The following is a 16,379-nucleotide window of genomic DNA, read 5'->3' on the forward strand; positions in this document are numbered from 1 at the left end:
AGTTACTTCACCAAGCAGGTTCACTGGTATTTCCCAGTGAACATCCGGGACATCATCCCATGTGTTCCTTTTCAGTCCTATCGCAAAAGATAACAGCATCTTGAAAGACTACGGTGCATCCTCTTTCCAACCGAGAGGACTTGAATGAAACCTTATCTCTATAATCCCAGCCTCTAGTCTAAACTTCTTGTTTTGAACAACTTTAGAAGAACTAACAAAGTCATAAAGCAAAGGTTAGCGGGTTCAATTCAAACAAACTCACAAAAAAAAGTGGGGGTAGAGAAACAGGATTTGTTTTAAAAAAATGGTGTTATTTTGCTTGCAGCTATGGACAGTTCCGCTCAAAGATATAAAACTCTGGAAATGCTGAAGCCATGAGAAACCATGGTTTCTTTCTAACTCTGTTTTTCCCCTTTAAAAAAATATACACATTTTGGGGGAAAAATTAAAATACATACAATATTCACTTTCTTATCAAACAGACATTAAATTTCATGTCAGCACAAAAAATGGTAGTCTTTGGTACACTGATGAAATTTAAGGACTATAAATGCTGCAGAATTTTGAAAAATTAATTCTGGCATTAGCTATAGTTATTTATGAAAACCAAAGCATGAGATGTCATTGCATCCACAAACTATGGATAGAATAAACAGAATTGCTGAGTTCAGATGCGACAACAGTTTGTTTTAAATTGCAAACAGAAGCTACAAGTTTCTTTCCCACATGAGCAACTGAGGACCATGGTTGAGGATTACATCTTAATGTGGTCTGTAAAACCACATTTAATATTTCAATGGTGTATCATCATGTGGAGCAATATAAATCTATTTATTTAAAAATAAATAAGAGGAAAACTGCAGTCTAGACGCACTTACTGGGAAGACAGTCTCACTGAACTCAGTAGGACTCACTTCTGAGTAAGCCTGTACAGGTCCAAACAACCAGTGTCCAAGAAACTGCAGCCAACTATCTATTCTAAACCCTGATTTATTTACACCCCACTGTACCTCAGTAAGGCTATCTTTAAGAATATTTATATTCCACTTGTCAACAAAAATGTTCACAAAGCAGCTTACAGAGAAAATCAAGTAATTAAATGGTTCCCTTTCCCAAAAGGGCTCACGATCATAAATCTTAAGGGATATAAGAAATTTACAGCTGTATGGCTGTAATACAGATGACGCCTCTATCTATTGATCTGGCATCTGTGGATTTGCCCCACTGCAAATGCCAAACCCCTGGATCGCCCCGTCCCCACAGACCTCCTAGACGCAACCGGAGTCTCGTTCTAATCACATGTGAGAGGTCTTCTCAGCTTCAGACAGGCTGCGTGAGGTGGTGCGCAGCCTCTCTAAGGCTCAGAATGGTCCCTGGAGCAGCTTTCAGATGATACCTGAAAAATACCACCTTACGCGGCCTCTGCAAGGCTCAGAAAGCCACCCAAAGCAGTTTTTTGTTTTACCGGAAGTTGTCTGAAAAGAGCTTTGGGTGGCTTTCTGAGCCTCGGAGAGGCTGTGTGAGGTGATGCATGGTCTCTCTAAGCCTCAGAACGGTGGAACATCTAACTGCTTTTTCGTTTTCAAAAAGCACCTGGGGGAAGGGAAGGAAGAGAACATCCCCCACTTGTGCCAGATCCTTCCCAGCAGTGCCAGCAGATGGAGTCCACCAGAACAGGAAGGTACGGCGCAGGGGGCGGATCAGAGTGGGGGGAGGGCAAGAAGGGTGCAATGGGGTGGGAGAGGGCGGTGATGGGGAAAGGGTGTCTGGATCAGGCCCAGGAGGGGGTGGGATCAGTGGAGCTGCCACGCACCTTATCCTATCTCCTTTTTCAGCCCTTATCCACCAACATGGGTCAACACAGATGCATGGTCCTTTACCCCAAGGAGACCTCCCCCCCCCTAAATTTCCCTGAAGGGTGCAACATAGCCTTTTTCAGCACTGTCACATTTTGCAATCAAACAGGCTCAGAGAATCTGCTGACTAACTATTGGTTAGTCCTGGGCTGCAGGGAGCAGCAGCCAGACTCAGCAATTTAAGGCAGCACTTCATCCCAATGCCAACTGGATTGCACAGAATATTCCAGCAGCACCACAATTTACAACGATGGGCTGCTTCTCTGCTGAGGAGCATCAAATGCGAACAGGCCAACAGTTTCTGTTACAATCCTTTGTATACTTATACCTGTGAACACAACATATATCTAGTACTAGTAAAGGCTCCTCTAGAACTAGGAGGAGTAATTCATTTGACATCTCTCCCCCCCCCCCAAAAAAAACCCTCTAGAAAAAGGACTAAAGAGAATGGAAGTAAACACTCAGTCCCTAATAAATGCAGGAAAGAGAATTAGGCTCACAATTCTTGGGGAGAGAAAAAAAGGTCCTTCCACCTTCCTGTTTTTCCCCTCTAGCCAGGGCAACAGCTTTTGCTGGCTGTTTAGTTAAGTCAGATCCAAGCCAAGAGACACATCCTGTGCAGCAAGGGAGTGTTTGTAATCTTCCCTCCTCAGGTCTCAACATGTTCCTAGAACATTTGTTACAGTATCACTTCCCAGGACATTAATCAATCCTGGGACAAGTCTATCCAACACTGAGGTTTAATTCACAGTTGGTTTCAGGTTTGTGGGCTTCAAGAGAGTCTTCAAGTCACTTCAGTCAGTCATATTGGCTTCACTACACACACACACACACACACACCCCTCCTTTTTGTTCCTGGATTAAAAGCAAGTGGGGTGGGGGGCTGATCCAGACCAAGAGAAGGGCAAGAGATAGGGTTGAAATCTCCTACCCACTGCTATGGTTCTCTTCCAAATCAGGCCTGTGTTATCATAATCCCCCGTCACTCATGCTGTTTACAGATGAAAAAGCAACACACAGTTCTAATGATGCAACTAAAGGTAATGTAGGTTTTGGCCCTGAAAAAGCATTGTGTTTGAGGTAATAGGTGATGATTAGGTGGTGACACCTATATCCATGGTGTCCCATTTAATCTGTGATGGCTCATTCACACACACAAGCCACCACTTGATGCAGCAACCACCAAGGAATTCTCAGACACTATTTGGGAAGCTTCTGTAATAGAAGAGGCTTTGGCATACTGCTACCTTCTTGTCTTCTGATCACCTGTAAATCTTGACATTGCCAGGCTGCAGTTTCACGAACATAACAAGTTGTGCCATGCCATGCTGCACAACACAGCAAGTTGTGTCATGCCATTTGTACCCGTATGCACACAAATGTACTTCTTGTTGGCATGACAGGTCAGGTCTTCCATCACTGTGAGTGACTCTGGCATTGTCGTTCACAACCACACAGCCAATTCAGCACCCAGGGAGGTTTGGATATCACGTACATCAGGGGTGCTCAATAGGTGGATCACGATCTACCGGTAGATCGCGAGGCAAAATGAGTAGATCGCGGAGTGCCAACCCCCCCTTCAGGTGCCTCTGGGAGGAAACGCCGGGAGTAAGGCCCATTGTACTCAATGGGCCTTACTCCCAGGTAAGTGTGGCTAGGATTGCAGCCTCACAGCCTAATCCTAGGCATGTCTACTCAGGAGTAAGTCCTGTTATACTCAGTGGGGCTCAAGGTACACCAACATACATTGTACACATAAATGTTATATGTTATGATGGCACGAACATTGTAAAAAAAACTCTGGTAGATCTCCGGGCCTTGATGGGTTTCAAAGTAGCTCTCGAGCCAAAAAAGTGTGAGCACCCCTGACGTACATGATACTAGTCACAATGTCAAGGGCTCTCACATGGGCAGAAAACCTGACACATTCCCTTTCTGCCACAGAGGCAAATGCAGAGGGAGCAGTTGCTGCCACACCAGTAAATGTGATCTCAAGCTTGGATATTTCTGAACCACTTGAGTTGAACTATATTGTTGGGCAGTGCCAACTGTATGCTTGCACATGGAGCTCAAACAAGCATGCAGGACTTTAGCAACAGCACACACCCAAGTGTCCCTCAGAGGTAAATCATTCAGTGACCAACTTGTGCTTTAAAGGTTACTCAAGCAGGATCATGTATTATGACCCAGTCTAGATAATAGTTCATCATGTAAAACCTTTCCCTGGAATGTACCACTTTATGCTGCAAGATTTGGTGATGGGGAGCGAGCTTACTGCAAAATGGGGAGATGGGGAGCAAATACTGCAAGATTTGCATATGAAACCACATGTTTTAATGCATCCCATGACAGAACACACTTAGGATGCAATCCTAACCAATTTTCCAGTGCCGGTACAGCTGTACCAATGGGGCATGCATGGCATATTGTGGTGGTGGGGCAGCTACAGAGGCCTCCTCAAGATATGGAAACATTTGTTCCCTTACCTCAAGACTGCATTGTGACTGCACCAGTGCTGGAACGTTGGATAGGATTGAGTCCTTATACATTAACAAACAAAAAAATAGCACGTGAAGGGACTGAACAAGTTATAACCATTGTCCTTGACACCTAATTTTTTTTTTTTATGTGCAGTGAGTTTTTCAACAAAGGGGGTGTATTCAATTCCCATCTCTAGCTTAAAGTGGTACACTCCAGGAATAGTAATATTGCATTACAGGGGGGCCCTGTATCTGTGGATCCCATATCCATGGTTTCGATTATCTGCGGATCGGGTCTGTGGGCACCCCCACACTCACCTCTGGAGGGTCTTCTGAGCCCAGCAGAGGCCAAATGCAGAATGACAATTAGAGGTAAAAAAACATGACTTTCGGGTTTTTTAAAAAATCAGGAGTCACTTTTTTTTACCTCTAATTGTCATTCTGAGTTCAGAGTTCTGAGCTCTAACTGTCATTCTGGGCTCAGAAGACTCTCTGGAGGTGAGAAAGCAGAGCTCCCTGTCAGCCCCTGTCAGGGGTGTGTGGAGCCCTGCATGAGCATCTGCAAGGCTCCCCAGGCTTCTAAAAGTGAAAGTGGAGCGATCACTCTCCACTTCCAGTTTTGCGGAAGTAGAGCGCGATCACTCCACTTCCATGTTTGGAACGCCAGGGAGCCTTGCAGGTGCTCATGCAGGGCTCCCCACACCCTGAACAGGCTGCTGCAAGGGCTGGTGAGTGCATCCCAGTCCCTGCAGCCCCCATTTGCTCCCCTCAAGGGGGCAGAGGCCAGGGCTGTCAGGCTGGGGCGTTGCGACACCCCAGTTTGAATAGCTCTGCTATATTCCATTATCATAAAAGACACATCACATTACATGTTTACATAAACAGTGATGTGGAACAAAATATTCTATGGAAAATTTTCTTATACTAAAAATACCTTGCTTCATAAACTAGCAAAATAATGAATTCAATGCCAGGCAAATTGGGCAACTTCATAGTTGTTAAGGAACTTCTTCAGATGACTATAGCCCTGTTCACCCATCCCACCCATGTATTCAATCAATGCATGGTGGGGGAGCAGAATTGTAGCCGCCGGCCCAAGCCCAACCGCCGCCGCCACCCCCAACTTCTCGTGTGTCTGCTGGCCATGTCTGCCCAGCCTTCCATTGAACATTTGGAAGTCTGGGGCAGAGCTAATGGTTCATGACCCTGCTTGACCTTCATACACTGGCTGACTGAATGAACACAAAGTTAGAAGATGGTTTATATCTAGAAAGCTATTTTTAAGAACATTTACATACCCTTTTCAACAAAAAGTTCATTAAGTATAGCAATAAGTAAATTAATAGTACCCTATCAACGCAGTTCAACACAGGTTCAATACAGAAGTGTTCAGACTGACAATGAGCAGAGTACATTTAATTTAATAGCAGCATAGCATCTCAAATGAACTGAAGAGTCTTACCAAATCCACTGTCTCCAATAAAGTTTTTAATGAGTTTTTAACATAGGTTCACAAGCCCAGCAGGCCACAGTTTCAAGGAAGCACACTTAGAAAATTCATTTCACTGAGCTATGACTTGGCTACACCAGTGGTTCCCAAATTTTTTGGACTGGCGGCTCCCTTGACCTACTGGGCCATTGGTCACAGTTCTCTATTAGAGCTACAATCCCCATTAGGGCTACATTGTATAGGGCAGCAGATTTTTTGTGGGGATTCCACGGCTCCCTGTCTGGTTTCTGTAGCTCTCAGGGGAGTCACAGCGCACAGCCTGGGAACCACTGGGTTACGCTCTGCCCTGGTCTACAGGACAGAGGGAATTTTGAATGTAAAAGACTCTAACCAAACATCTAACTGATATTTCTACCAGTTGGCAGAACAATTCCATACATGTCTAAAAATCATGTCTTAGTGTGCTCAACAGGTTTTACTCCCAGGAAAGTGAGTACAGTGTCTTGCATGCCATCTTAGAACTGTTCCAACCTGCAAGAGACAAGGGCCTTCACATTACACCCCACAATTCTTTTCACTGTTCTTAACTGAAGAGTTTTGGAGAACTCAAAACCTAGAATAAAATTTTGTGGGCTTGGGGTGGTGAGGGAAAGAGGCAGCTTGGTCCTAATCAAGGCATGACCAGATTGAGCTTTAATTCTGCAGCCTACATACCTACTCCAAACTGGACCATCCCCACCAGTAAACTGGACTAGGCAACCTAAAACAATACAGCCTTTGCTTCAGGAAAGACAAAGATACCTATCATGACTTCTTTAATGGCCATTTGAATCTCAGTGCCACAGGAAGAAGGGCTAACTTAATGAAGGCAGCAGCAGCTGAGGAAGCACTATAAACAACATCTGTTTTCAGTGGAAGGAGAAAGGGTAGCAAACTAGACATAACAGATATAATTTTCATCAAATATATGCAAGGACTGAGCTGCTTGCCAAAAATGAAAGACTCCACTCACTTTATTAGGACTTTCATGTGTTTATATGAAGAGGGCAGATTAAATTTCTTTTGCCCAAATTTATTATTGTTACGAGCAGTGAAACACGAGTACTTAGCCAAACAGATTTTAAAAGGCCTCGATTTCCAGTAGCTTCTCCAAGCAGCCATTAAAATATTGTTCTGAAGAAGTCTATCGCTTCCCATTTTAAAAATGACTAATGGCCTGGCCCAAAAACTTGCTTGGGGCAAATTCAAGGAGTTGCAGGAGCAATTCTAAAGCTGAAGCCAACATTCAGTCTCAACAGGGGCTTTTTAAAGCCATGTGCGTTGGGAAAGGCAGAACAAAATCTGAAAGAGTGCAAGGTAATAGAGTGGGCATAGAACAAGAGGGGGTCAGCAAGATTTTCTGAGGCTACTGAGGGTGGTGCAATTTCTATGTTAAAGCTGGGGGGAGAAAGAAAATATCACTTTTTCCAGTGAGAAATTTCCACTATGGTTTTGGCCCACAAATCTCTCTGTTATTACAGGATAATAAGGTTTCATTATACTGTAGAGAGGATAGTGGTTACCAGTGTATTCCACCCTGACTCCAATGAGCTCAAGGACGAGTAAATGGAATTATTCAATTTTTCTGCACAACAAACCAATGAGACAGTTTCGGCTGAGAGTGTGCGCCTGCATGTGTGCAAAGCTCTATCTTTGCTTGTACTACTACTCTGGGAAGCACAATAATGGTGCTATCTAACATTAAATCAGAGTCCAATCCTATCCTTTTCCCCTGCCATTGCCACAGCTGCACCAAAAAGATGGGTGCTGTATCCAGAGCGGGGGGGGGGGGAGATTAGGAAGATTCAGAGGGGAAAGACAATTTAATCCCCTTATCCTTCTGTAAGTCTCCTGCTCTGCAATGGGACTCCTAAGACCTGCAGCAACTCTGCAGCAGTTGCAGCAGTTTTAAAAATGGGTGGTGGGGAGGGATAGAAAGTGACTCTAACTCCCATAGCCTCCCTACCTCGTTCCTTCCCCCTCCCTGCCCAGTTTTGCCCCCTTCAGGTGCTCTGGCAGGCATGATGACGTCCAGCGACATTCAGGAGGTGCTGCCACCCCTTGCAGCAACGCTCCCACAATTGCTGCCAACGGAGTGCTCTTCATCGGCAACCATTTTGTGACAGCAGAAGTGTCTTCCACTGCCACAAACCACTCTGTAGCACAGCCCAGTCTTGCACAGGATTGGGCTGTCAGAATAATAAAATGGATTGCCATCTCTAGCCAGACACTGTTGTGTGGTGACCAGAGGTCCTGCAGTAGGGATGCCAAGAATGAACAGGACAGGCCAAAATAAGAAAGGGAGCAGAAGAAACCCCATGAGGTTACTGACCCAGAACAAGAGGAAACACCCATACAAAACCCAAACACTACGTACCACTTAAGATAACATGAAGCGCTGGCATGGAGACAGCACACAGCATACAAAGGGATGTATATTTGGAAATGCTACACTATGATTTCTGGGCTATTCATAGCCAAACCACCACTCCTCCTGCCAATTAGAGAATCCTGAAAGCAACAGGGATCCAGTTTATAAGCACTTGTATTCGTTCCATCTTGCTGCAGTTCAGTGGCCCAGTGCAGCACTTTATAAGCAGGGGCTCTACAAATCACACGTCTTAAAAGCCGAATGGGGAGTTTTCTTCTCTCCCAGTTATCTGGAATAAAATTATTATTTGCAACATTAGAAAGCATCAAAATAAAAATCAGTCTTCACCTTATGCACCTCAGCTACTCCCTTCTACTGTCAGCCTCTACTTTGGTACATGCAAAACGAAGTGTGTGTTTGTATAACGGAAAGTTCATTGCCTAAATCTTGGCTGTCATGAGAGTGAGTGAGTAGGCAAAGCCAATGTTTTTGGTCCTTCTACAGCTCAAAATTTTGTGTGTCTATGTGCACATCCATATGTACACAGAGAGACACACACAATAACCTTGACGAACTGCCACCTCATAAAGATTTTTCACGATTTCACATACTGCAATTTTTTTAACCAATCTTTTTCTAGGTCATTGCTGAACTGAGGAGATAGAAGGTAGGTATGAACACAGAGACCATAGCTAATGTGGTGGCAAATATTTTGCTGAGAGTCCTACCTAGTAGCCCTAGTGCTACTCTCAGTACTGTCTCCCAGTAGCCTTTGTACGCCCCGGAGGCCATCCTTAAAAGGTACCACATGCCCTGGATAAGATGCTCAGGTGGGCTATTGAATGACTACATAGATAAGATTATTGGCCTCCAGATCTAGAGTCTAAATTTGAAGATTTATACTGCTGAGTCTGAGATACTACTCAACAGTCCCTGGATGTGACGGCACCAGATCAGCAACTATGTGACAGCATATTTTCATTCCACATCTAGAACACAAGATGAATGAAAAGATGCATCTAGTTCAGTAGCCTATTTCCAACTATGGCCAGCCAGGAGATGCAGAGAAACTCACAAGCAAGATAACAATAGACTTCCCCTGTTCACTCCCCGATATTCAGTTGGCATATTGCCTCTGAACACAGAGACTATAACTAGCTGCGGTGACCAAGACATTCTGAAGGATAGGCCTGTCTTTAATTCAGCAAATCTTATGGCACCAAATTTCTAAAATCATTGTGGTTCTGAATTTATACAGGAAATGTTTGTGTGCTGCATGACACCAGAGTTGGGGATCAAAAAAAATTTTGGAAAGAAAAAAACACAACCTATACCACAATCCTCAGACAGGTTATTCCAGAGAAGCAAATTTCAACAGCACTATGTACAGTAGATGAATTTGACAATATCACTCAGATGCACAGAATGGAAGGGACCATATAAACTAACCCTGAGCTCCTTGGAGGAAGGGCAGTATAAAAATATGAAAAATAAATAAAATAAATAAATAGGGCTGCCACTGAACGTTTGCCTCCAAACACTTTTCGTTTAAGCAAAAGTTGTGCCTTTGAGGGCATCAAACACCCTCTCCCCAAAATAGCCTTCAAGTTCCATTTTTCCCCCAACTGTTTGTAGTCACTGCTTTGGCACAGTTTTTAAGTCTTCTTTATTCTTCCTTGAAGAATCCCAGCCAATCCAGATCAAGGAGGGAGTGTGAGAACATCAAGCTGCGTGACAAAACCGAGGGTCAACAAAGCCGCATTGCCCTGACTCTAAATGGATTTGTGGGAGGAAGGAGAAGATAATGCATCCCCTCCATTGTCAAGGCAACAGGGTAACACTCAGTCTTGCCATGTTGCAGACATTTTATTGTTCAGCCTCACTACAGCACACCAAAACAGGCTGCATCGGGCCCCATTGTCTCAGCAACGGGCATGCATTCCTCTGTGTCCCTAACAACTGGCAAACACTTTGTCCCCCCTTGCAGTACTCAGTTATAGATCACTGAATGGCGGGTCTATTTGTGAATACTTTCACCCACTGTGGAAAGCACCTCCCTTTTTCACAGGACACTACAAAAAAAAGTGTCTGCAAGAAGCACCCACACACACATCCTTTTGGGCTCAGCCTGAACAAGAATGTCCAATCGAAACCTTAACATACATGCTAATGTAGAGATAATCTTCATTTTTTTAAAAATAACTGAGATCACATTTCCAGACACACACACACACACACACACAAGATACAGCCTATTCCAGTAAATTACTGAAAGCAAGACAGAGTCATATTACTATAAGTATGAAGACAAATAGCCCTTTCCTGCTACTTTTCAGCAGACTCCTACCAGCAGTTCTGTGATCAACATGGTTTTAGGAGAGGAAAAAAGTGAACATATCCAAAAGGCGAATCCATCTGGAGAGCTGGCAATGCACCCTCCACAGCAGACACTTGTGTCAAGCTTGCAGAAATGTAATTTTAGTGTTCAGCCACACATCCTAAGCTCACATGTGAGCCAGGCCTCAGCCCTGGAAGTCATTACCAAGGCCTAACCCTGGCACTTGTGAACGGTGAGAGTGCTTCTGAGCACGCCAAGAATGTTTTTTCCTCACCAGAGATGAACCGCAAGATATGAAGTTAAGGGCAGAGCTTCCAAGACAGCATAACTTCCAGGAAGGCTCAAATCCCAGCATTTCCCTTTTCAAACACTAAATCCTGTATCAGCCACAAAAACATCAGTCAAGCAGGGGTTTTTTAGGTCAGTACTAACTCTACACCCGTTTTCCTACAGAAGGAGAACAGCAGTTGCAGCCAACCTCTTCAGCCTGGAGAAATGGACCCCCCTCCACTCAAACTACTCATGGGACCAATGTCCCTTTCATCAACTACTACAACATTATTGTGTGTCCACTCAGATACTCAGGGGAGAGGGAGAAGGATCCTTCATGCAGGCTGAATAACCAAGCTGGGTCCTCACCCCCAGGAGAGGTCACCTCACAAAGCCTGCTGGGTAAAAAATTGAGCCTTCCCTTGATGTGAGCAGGGGGTAGGTGTGGCCCATGCATTACCAGCTGGTCATTCCTGAAGGTACTGTGTGTACAAGAGAATGGAGCCAGGGTGGTTTTAGGCTGCTTTTAGGATTGCAACATAACCTTATTGACATTCAGATCTAGAGTCCAATATAGACACATTACTGAAATGCAGAGTTGTACTTCCCTGATATGATGCGGAAGCTCTTCTGATGACCAGCATCAGTCTTCTGCAACTCAACATGCTCTTGAAAGGCCTCTAAGTACTGGCATTTTTTCTCCTTTCAGAGCTGGGTTTCATGTATACCACCAAACTAAGTAGACCCATCATGTAACTGGAGGAAGGCTGGTCCCAGATAATCGGTTTTTTGCATGATAAATGTGCAGTTGTTACTCTTTTGTTAGACTTTCCAGATGTCTGCCCTAAAGGCAATCACTCTCCCATTGAGATGAGCTCTTCTGCAATAACTAGTGCCAATCCATTACATAGAGATCGGTTATCATCCTGAGGCTGCTGGATTATGACTAATGCCTTAGCTCTATGAACAAAATCCATTTCAGTATTACAGTTCTTTGAATCTTTGGGAGGGTGAGTGAAAACAAATTCCCATATTTGTGCATGTGAACATGCACCATGCACTCCAGCTGCCTGTGGTTCACCAATTCAAAGAGCCTTGTAGTGCCTTAAAGTTATACAGATATGTCACGGCAAATGTTTTCATGGCTAAGAGCATCATACATCATGTACCTCAGTGAAATAGGGCCATTTATCTTGAGCACAGAGTGAGAGAAAAAGGAAACACTTTTTTATGTTTGGAGGCCAAAAGTTCAAGCTATGTGGCAGATAACCGAATCATGACAGCTTCTTGCAGCTGATAAAAGTAGCTTCAGGCCCACAAAAACATATGCCGCAACAACACCGTGCCCACCCTGAATCCATCTTAAACCTTTTCTATTCCACATTCGCAAGGTCTCAGAACACGGCCACCTTGCACCCCCAAGCAGGACAATAGGTCCTGCTCCTTCCTGAATTCATCAAGGCTATTCCTCAAAATATTTAGCAAATGTCACTTTAGGCATTTCCTCCCCCCAACTTCACCACAAAGTGCAAGCGTTTTGCCTCTGAGGTAAACACTGATTTTCCTTCCCCTCCCCAGCCTCCCCCAACCAAGATGAAGTATAATGTTTTAAGCCTAACAGCCTTCAAAACAAGCCGGAAGAGGCACAAAAGACTTGGGATGTGGGCCAAAGGGGTTTGCTGCATGGGAGTTTTCCGCATCTGGCAAGCGAAAGAAATACAACAGAGGCTTCAGCTCTAAGCACACTTGGAAGTACATTCCATGGACATTAGAAGTCACTTCCAAATCCACATGCTTCAGTTCATGGGGCAAATCTATTCCTAGACAGCCAGAGAGATGTGGCATGGACAACATACAGTCCACCTGTGGTCCCACAGGAATTTTTCTATGAACTACAAAGTCTGGATTACAGCTTTCAGAATCCAGTCTTTTTTTTTTTTTTTTAAAAGCAGTCAACCCTCATGATTGCAAAGAATTTGTTTATGTTCCTCTTTTAAAACTGGGAACATGAAAGACAAAAAAATCCCCACCAACACATCCTTGTCCAGTCAATCAGGTATCAATGTTTTGTACCGGAGACACACTGTGAACTACCTAAAGCACTGACATGGTCTCAGGACACATGATATAGCCATCCTGCTAGAACCAGAGCTTGGATGGACAACCACCTAGGAACAACATGAGTTCCTTCCTTGATGGTAGACAGGCAGGATATAAATATATTAATGTTCGTAAAGTCCAACTCCAGTTTTCACATCTCAGCATACCAGCTTCAACATAGCAAGGCTACATACATTGTCTCACAGCTATATCACAGCATCAGCCAGAATAAGAAATATATACTTTTTTTTTTTTGCTGCATGCATTTAGCATAAAATGAAGCACTCCAGCACCAATATATTTCCACAATACTGAAACAGGCAAGATCTAAAAGTACTAGTCAGGGAAAGCATCCACAATCCTAAGTGTTATGAGACGAGACGCCAGGACACAGCACTTGACATCTATTACCCACCAAAGACAAGCCTGTAAAAAACCCCTCCAAAAACAGTTAAATAAATTAAGAGAGCCACAGAGGTTGCAGGAAGGTGGTTGGCAAAGCAAGTAACAAGAGCACGTAGCTTGTCTACAGGAGTAAGAGAATGTCCCCCTTCCCATTCCAGAGGAGGGAGGGGTTCAGAACCACCAAAGAGAGCAGCAGAAAGAGTCTGGAAAAACTATGCAGGTACCTGATTTTGAGCAGCAGGGGAGGGCATCCAGTTTCCTCTCTGGTGCACGGAAGGGGAAAAAAAATTAAAGCTTCTGCTTCAAAAAAAAACACCCCAAACCAACTTTTGGAGTGGATTTTAAGAGGGGTTTTCCCTTCTTCCTTCCCTTTGCAAATTCTCAGGACAATCCATCAAGATCTTGTTTCTTCTGCTGTGGCTAAGCAGTTAAACTCATCTTTCATTCTTTTCGGGGGGGGGGGGGGAGAGCAGCGATGATAGTGCCGGCAGCAGAAGTCTGAGACTGTAGCACTTTGTTTTCAGAGATCAAATCCCAGTCACTGCCAGTAAAAACAGAACCCAGCAAAGCGAGGGGAGCTTGCGCTTTCCGAGCAGAACAGCCTTGACTGTCTGTGTGCTGGAGGATGTGGTGGGGGTGGACTTTAAAAGAGGGCCAACTCAGTGGGCTTCTCTGCCAATGAAAAGCTTGGGATTCCTTGCAACAGATGCCACACGCACTGGGAGCCTACTAGCTGTAGGGACTGCCAGGGCAGGGTTAGGTTTTATACAGCTGATCAGGAAGGAAGAGGCAAGGGGCTCTTGCTCAGGAACCCAGCCTCTGGAGATGCTTCCGCTGCACTTGGAGAAATCTCGCGCTTTCTGTATCTAGGTATCACTTTCTGCCATCATCTGCCGCTTCTCATGTTAATTCTCTCTTCAGGGGGTTGCCTCAGCATCTCCTAAACAGAGAGAGAGAGAGAGAGAGAGAGAGAGAGAGCGCTTGTAAGGCACTGAATGTATTGCTAAGTGTCTTCTTCCAAATGCTCCAGCACTCTCAAAGTGCCTTTTTAAACCTTGTACTCCTGCCCAGTAACTCCTCAGGATCTAATATTAACAAACACTGCTATACTTCTATATTCCATTTATATACATAGGGTTGCATTTACAGTATGTATCATAGGGCTGCAATGCTGAAATGAATTGGTTAACCACTTAAATATTTGGTAGATTTTTTTTCTTTATAAATCAGTGTTCAAAAAAATACAAAGTGCTTATAGAAACTGCTGCAGCAAGCCAAGTGCTTGCCTTAAAGAGGCACTCCTCTTACACACTGGAGGAATGCCTCAAATTTGATATAATGCACACATTCATCACCCCCAAAATACAGGATGCACGCTCGCTTCAGAACTATTGTTCTCACTCATTGGCAGGTCTAATTGATCAATTGAGCTAAACTCATAGGATTGATCAGTAAACATTTCTTTAACTGGGGGACGACATATCATAATCATCTATGTGATTGGCTGGTTCTACTCGAAAAGCACTTTAGTGCTTATGGCCTTACTATGTTTTTATAAAGTGTAAGCCTCAAGCATTTGGAGCAGAAATAAAATAAATCTGTAGCTTGGTTTTGCTTTTGCTTTTTTTTTTAATTTTAAGGATACAGACTACTGCAATATATGTATTGCATTCATTTTATGTTGCCCTCACTGGTACTGTCATCCTTCCCATAGATGCTTTTTAAAAACATTGTTTTTATGAGGTTTTCAATCTTTCAAAAAGCCTAAAACAAAGGACAGGGTGACAGCAAAGAAAAACGACAAGGTTCTCCAAGAAAGATGAGTTATGATGATGATGAGATTGATGACAAATATGACAGAGACCAGTGTTAACGAATTTTTCCAAAAAAGCTGATGATGTGTTTGTTGCTGATAGTCCTGAGGCTGTAGGATGTACATTAACAGAGGAAATAGACACCTGGTCATTAAAAAAACAGAGTCTGGTTTGTTCTGTCCTTCAAGAGGCATACTTCATGTGATAATTTTACACAAAAGGCAGTATGCCAAACTTCCGCATGGCAGTTTTTAATATACGAGAAAAGAGATTCTGGTTTTTAATATACGAGAAAAGAGATTTTCTCGTAGAAAAGAGATTCTGGTTTATAATGCAATGTTAAGACTTGCTGTCATAATTTTTATGCAGCAAATTAGAGTGTGTACCCCTTCAAAAAGAAACAAAGGAGCCAACTTAGGGTCAACAGAAGTCCCCATCATAAATGAGATCTCAGCAACAGCTGGTGACCTTCTCACATGACCACCACATATGGTAATAAGAGTTATTTGGGTAGATTAATTTTCTCGATACAATACAATTGTCAATGGATAGAAATACCACCTCTGAATTAAATGACTTTTTACAAATTTGGGCTGAGACTGACCTAAATGATGTACACCAGGAGTGTCCAAAGTTTTTGGCAGGAGGGCCATATTATCTCTCTGACATTGTGTCGGGGGCCTGGGGGGGAAGAATTTATTTATATTTAAAATTTGAATAAATTTACATAAGTTAACATAAATGCTTACATATTTACATAATTTACATATTAAAGATGTACTTATATGAATGAATGAAGGTCTTGCAGTAGCTCAAGGCTGATAAAAGGACTGGCACAAAGCAAGGCCAGCCTTTCCTTTGCTGCCTGCTGCCACTACTGCATCAATAATAATAATAATAATAATAATAATAATAATAATAATAATAATAATAATAATAATAATAGGTATTTATATACTGCCTTTCTTGGTCTTTATTCAAGACTTTATTCAAGGCGGTTTACATAGGCAGGCTTTATTTAAATCCCTTATTAAATAGGGATTTTTACAATTTGAAAGAAGGTTCTTTCTTTCAAGAACCACTACATTCAGGTGTTTCATTCCGATCTGGCTTCACATTCTGGCCTCCATCCTCCCACGCTCAGAGCAGATGGAATAGCTCGGCTTCAGCTTGCCAGCTGCTTCAAGGTCGCACGGTGCCGGTGGCCTCGAACTGGCGATCTTGTGGATGTTATCTTCAGGCAGACGGAGGCTCTA

General features: G+C 43.4%; 1 protein-coding gene across 2 annotated transcripts in view; it reads right to left on the reverse strand.

The window, feature by feature from the left end:
* PALD1 (phosphatase domain containing paladin 1) overlaps positions 1-14,061 on the reverse strand; it is a 130,782-nt gene extending 116,721 nt beyond the window's left edge. The window contains exon 1 of one of the 2 annotated variants that reach the window (XM_066622259.1): positions 13,534-14,061. The gene's annotated coding sequence lies outside the window, so the exon portion shown is untranslated. The remainder of the gene's footprint in view (positions 1-13,533) is intronic. The other variant, XM_066622260.1, reaches the window with a different exon arrangement.
* Between the last annotated feature and the right edge of the window lie 2,318 nt (positions 14,062-16,379).

Source organism: Tiliqua scincoides, chromosome 3, assembly GCF_035046505.1.
Source record: "Tiliqua scincoides isolate rTilSci1 chromosome 3, rTilSci1.hap2, whole genome shotgun sequence".
NCBI lineage: Eukaryota > Metazoa > Chordata > Lepidosauria > Squamata > Scincidae > Tiliqua > Tiliqua scincoides.